The sequence below is a fragment of the Pleurodeles waltl genome, chromosome 8 (assembly GCF_031143425.1).
Source record: "Pleurodeles waltl isolate 20211129_DDA chromosome 8, aPleWal1.hap1.20221129, whole genome shotgun sequence".
Taxonomy (NCBI): domain Eukaryota; kingdom Metazoa; phylum Chordata; class Amphibia; order Caudata; family Salamandridae; genus Pleurodeles; species Pleurodeles waltl.
This window is the reverse complement of record NC_090447.1, coordinates 12680111-12686110: the sequence shown is the minus strand read 5'-3', so window position 1 is coordinate 12686110 and position 6000 is coordinate 12680111.

The following is a 6000-nucleotide window of genomic DNA, read 5'->3' as shown; positions in this document are numbered from 1 at the left end:
TTGCCCGGGAGTATAAATACGACGCATATGCATCGGAGTCATTTTTTTAGACGGGAACGCCTACCTTGCATATCATTAACGCAAGGAAGGTGTTCACGCAAAAAAATGACCCAAACTCCATGAACTTTGGCGCTAGACGCGTCTAACGCCAAAGTATAAATATGGAGTTAGTTTTGCGTCGAATTTGCGTCGAAAAAAACGACGCAAATTCGGCGCAAACGGAGTATAAATATGCCCCTTAGTTTACAGGTGGAAATGAGACACTACAGCACGGATGTGGCAAGGAGCCTAATACAGGTTCGAAATGCAGTGGAGACAATGCAAGCATCTAGCATTGCAAATGGCACACATGTTGGAGTGGGGGAAAGTGAGGACCAAATCAGGTCAGCAACAGACATTTAAACCAGCAGAGAACCAGGATTCACAGTGGTGCTGCTGAAATTGTTGTAGCTAAAACATCAGCTAGCAACACACACAAAACGTAGAAAGGGCAAGCACCAACACCCTGACCTAGCACTCCACTTTCTTCTTATATTGTTTCTCCAGAAACCATCTGGAAAGAGAATCATATTTTGAAATATACAATTTTCTCTTCTATAGTGCAGGTTTATTCTTCTGTGGAAGGTGGTTGGATTGAAGCTCTATCCTCATTTGACACATATTCAATTATTTGTAAAACTATTCTGCAGAACAGCTAATGAGTTTTCTTTGAGACCTCTAGTTCTATGGTGTGCCTCATTGTAACAGCAATCACAGGAGGTAGTAGCCATGGCTGTAAGACATACCCACTATCATTTACAAACATACATAATATACGTAAAATCTAATTTAAGCTGTATGTTATGTAACTCAATGTATATTTACTACCATCAAAATCTTATCTTTGTAGCCTTTGGTAAATTATACTATGATGGAATATAAAAGAGTCATGAATGCTCCCTGCAAATAGAGATACCATATATTTTATGAGGTTTTTAGCATTAAACACCACTAGAATGTTCAAAGTATTTTTTCAGTGCCTGAATAAATACTCAAAGTCAGATGGTGGGCATATAAAGGCACCTGTACTATCTAAGCAGTCTATGACATGCAGCAGGTTGGCCATTCTATAGAATTCTATTTTGGTTGTGTACAACTCCTGTGAATTTCTGGATACATATATATGTATACAGGCCTTAGTGCACATTAACACTGCATCTATAAATGCACAGACAAAAATGAGAAAGGGCACCTTGTGAAACATCACAAGGTGCTGCAATGAAACCTTGTTAGCTACCAGAGGCTAACAGATGCAAACTACTATATAACACCTAAACGTAGGTTTGAATGGATTTTCTGACAAATTCAACTGAGGTGTAAAATAGATTATAAGCTCCTAAACTCCAGGACAACAGTGCTCCAGTGCTAATTAGCCTGTAATTGTGTCAAAGAAAATCTATATACACCCCCCCACACACACAAACACACACACAGACACATATGTATATGTTTGACCTGGCTGTCTTGGTGTGGTTTCCTCTGTCTTTTTGACTCTACTGTCTGTATTTTATACTGTGTGCTGGACTTTGTTTTTGCTGGTTTTTGGTACTCTGGACTCATTACTACTGCTGGCCAGTGCTAAAGTGCAAGTGCTCCCTGTATAAATTGTGATTATGATTGGTTATCCCTGATTGGCATATTTGATTTACTCGCACGTCCCTAGTAAAGTGCACTAGAGGCGCCCAGTGCCTGTAAATCAAATGCTACTAGTGGGCCTGCAGCACTGATTGTGCCACCCACACGAGTAGCCCTGTAAACATCTCAGACCTGCCACTGCAGTGTCATTGCGTGCAGTCTTGCACTGCCAAGCCGACCTGGCAAGTGTACCCACTTACCAGACCCGAACCTTCCATTTTACTAGATGTACGTTATCCTTAAGTCAGCCCTATGTAGCCCTGTGGGCAGGGTGCAGTGTATTTAAAAGGTGCTGGTGTGTTTTACATGTCCTGATAGTGAAATACTGCCAAGTTTGTTTATCAGTATTGCAAGGCCTATCCCACCCATTGTTTAACCTGGGGGCTGTCTTTAAATACCTTTTAAGTGCAGTTCCCATAGGGAGCAGATAGGGGTCTCTGAACTCAGAATTAAAAATAGATATTTTGGTTAAGTTATTTGTTAGTTTGACAGTTTGAAAATGACACTTTTAGAAAGAAGGCATTTTCTTGCTTAACACATCTGTGCGTTTGTCTGCCAATGGAATCCACATCTGAGTCAGAATGACAGTTGGGCTGTTTGTGAATTCCTACTAGACAGTGACACAAAGGGAGCTGAGTTGTGCCTTGTATATCCTGATGTGTCTTCCTGAGCTAAGTGGGAGGCAGGAACTGTCACCTGTATCTGAAAGGACTGTGCCTGCTCTCACACAATGCAGTCTCCGACCACCTGGTGTGTGTTTTGGACTAGCCCTGGACAAGGCAGGATCTTGTGAACAACAGAGACTTTCCTTTGAAGTTTGCCTATTAGAAAGGCAAAAATTAGTATCAGTAGTGGACCCAAAACCCCAGATATTGAGAATACTTCTGGATCAAGAGGAACCACTGCTAAGGAGAAGAGCTGGAGGGAGGAGGTCTGCCCCTTTGCTCTATATGTTTTGCTGGGTTGGCCTGCAGTTGCTGCTTCTGCCTTAAAGTAGAAATACTGGACTTTGCTCTGTATCCTGCTTGTGAAGATTCTCCAAGGGTTTGGACTTACCTTGCCCCCTGTTCTGAAGTCTGAAAAATCAAAACAGAACCAGTGAAATCGACGCATCGCCAGCTCAGCATGGATTCAATGCTGCTGTATGTCTGGATTTTCTACGCATCTTCCCTGGGCATCAAAATCTTCAACATTGCCACACGGACCTGAGGCTGCGCATCTGGAAACCGACGCACTGCTTAACCGGTGGAGAAAGAATTGGTGCACAGCCTCACATACAAGTAAGAAATTGATGCATCACTTGTATTTCCGATGCACACTCACCCGTACACCTTTATTTTTGATGCATACTAGGTACTTTGTGCTAAAACAATGCATCCATTGATTCTATGGCTTAAGACTCTTTTTATTTTAAAATTTCATATTTTTGCTTTTGTACTGTTGATTTTTGTTGTTGTGGTCTTATTCAATTTAGATAAGTATTGGCTATTTTTCTAAACTAGTGTGGTGTCCTTTTGTGGTGTTTTTTACTGTGTGTGTTTGTACAAATAATTTACACATTGCATCTGAGACAGGCATGACTGCTTGTGCCAAGCTACCAAGGTGGTGAGCAGGGGTTATCTGAGCTGTGTAACCTGACTAGAGTGTGGGTCCCTTCTTGGATAGGATGTAAACTGCCTGGCAACTACAGACTCCATTTCTAACTAAATGATATATATATATATATATATATATATATATATATATATATATATATAGCACCTGCCTATCTCTTTGGCACCATTTGACAAATCTTCAGGAAATGTTCCAAGGCAAGTGTGTCAGTGATTCATGTGGTGCATGGAAAGTTTCGGGGTGATCCGTCAAGTTGGGGGCGGAAAAAAAGGTGGGTAAAAATACATGTATTTCCTATGTTAATTCCCATAGGACCTTTAAACATGACCACAGCCTAAACCACTGGATGGAATTACACCAAATTTGGTAGAAAGCTAGCTTTCAGAACACAGATAATGCTTTTGCATATGTGGTGTAAATCTGTTCAGTAGTTTTTGAAATATTAAAAGGGAAATAAACTTGTATATCTAGGGATGTGAATCCATCATGACATTTTCACAATTATCGCTGTGAATCCGCAAATGCACGTGACAGCAGGAATGCTGTCATTGGCTGCCTGCAATCTGATCAGAAAGTTGCAGCTGTCATTTTGAGTAACAGGACACAGTCCCTGGGGCTGAAAAATAAAATTAAAAGTGACATAAGGGCTAAGGGTGGTAATATCCTGATCATGACAGTAAAATTATAGGTTTAAAATGATTTTTCTTCACCGTATGCGATATTCATGAATATTCCAGATATTCACAAACATTCACAAACATTCTCAAACATCCTTGAATATTCTCAAATATCCTCGAATATTTGATGATATTCGAGAATATTCAAGGATATGCAAAAAAAGTTAAAAAAAATATTCACAGACTCATTCCCTATTTTAATTCTATCACTCATATGTGTCATCAGAGACTCATTCACCCATCCACACACCCATTCAGACACTCATGCCTACTCATACACTCAAATACCAACTTTCAGACCCACTCACAGACTCAAACACCTACTCACAGATCTACTGACAGAGACAGACCCTGTGGCCGACCATCGCTGTGTACGGCCAAAGGCCATGAGCAACACGTGTTTAGGTGGTTATAAGTGTAAGGCTGCTGCAGTGTGTGGCCGTGGTTAGATTAACATAGAGGGCGCTATTTCAAGTTTGGGGTATGGGAAAGCCCGTCCACCAAACTCCCGACAGGATGGCCGCTGCCTCGTCTGTGTTATTAAGAATTTCCCGCTAGGTCAGTGGGTAGAACACTAGTGGGAAACAGGTTACAGCATTGTCGTAATTGAGCATGAGGCAATGCTGTAGCCTGCAGGGTACACCAGCACCCTCGCAATGCTCGCTGTCTGCGAAGCAGACAGTGAAAATAATGATGGTGCTAGCCAAGGAGGCCCTTGCACTGCCCATGCCAAGTGCATTGGCAGTGCTGGGGACTCTTGGGGCCCCCTGCACCTGTTCTCTGTCACTCTTTTGAAGAGGGTGCTACAACCATGAAAAGGCTGGAAGAGAGCAAGTTCGTAATTCCCAGGGCAGCGCTGCTTGCACCACTGCCATGACGGATTAGGACCACCACCAACCTCCAGACGGAGCTGGAGGTTCCCCGGAGGCCCAGCCACGAGGTTCGTAATGTGGCAGTCAGACTACCACCGCGAGTCTGGCAGACTAGTGACCGCTAGACTCGTACCTCGTACTGAGGCCCACATTAATTAAAATAGCTTTTTGTTAAAAAAACGTAGAAATTCACTGAAAAAAGCAAACGTTACAGGGGCGTTATAGTTAGGTTCTGAATTTACTTGTACAAAACCATACAAATTCAGCACTTAAAGTTAGAGTTATTTTAATTAACTATAACTTCATGTGCAAAATGGTGATTTTGCGACTAATCGCTATTTGCAATTGCGATGAACATAGGAATAGCGATCACTATTTGCAATTTCCTAATAGTATTTCGCTATTTAGAGTCAGTAAGATAACAACTTGTAAGTTATTCACAATGCAAAATGTACATCTGCAATTGTATTTCTTACATAGCAAATTGTTGTTTTAATGACCGGTTATCAGTTGGCAAATGATTATGGACTTTAATTTTTTTTGCACATATGGCCCTTCTTTATGAACATTTTGGTAGAGCAAAAATGACGTCAGAACATTACAATTCTCAAGTACCAAAATTATAACAATGTCTTGTTTATAAACTTGAAATGGAGGAAGAAAGAAGATATTCCTAATAAACATTCGTATTATCATCCTCAAAGATTTTGAGTAGCACTAGGGGGCATATTTATACTTCGTTTGCGCCCAATTTGCGTCGTTTTTTTCGACGCAAATTCAACGCAAAACTAACGCCATATTTATACTTTGGCGTTAAACGCGTCTAGCGCCAAAGTTTTAGGAGATAGCGTAATTTTTTGGCGTGAACCCCTTCCTTGCGTTAATGAGATGCAAGGTAGGCGTTCCCGTCTTAAAAAATGACTCCGACGCATATGCGTCGTATTTATACTCCCGGGCAAAAATGACGCCCGGGAGTGGGCGGGTCAAAAAAACCCGCATTTGCGCCTCTTTTTAACGCCTGGGTCAGGGCAGGCGTTAAGGGACCTGTGGGCTCAAAATGAGCCCAGAGGTGCCCTCCCCTGCCCCCAGGGACCCCCCTGCCACCCTTGCCCACCCCAGGAGGACACCCAAGGATGGAGGGACCCACCCCAGGGACATTCAGG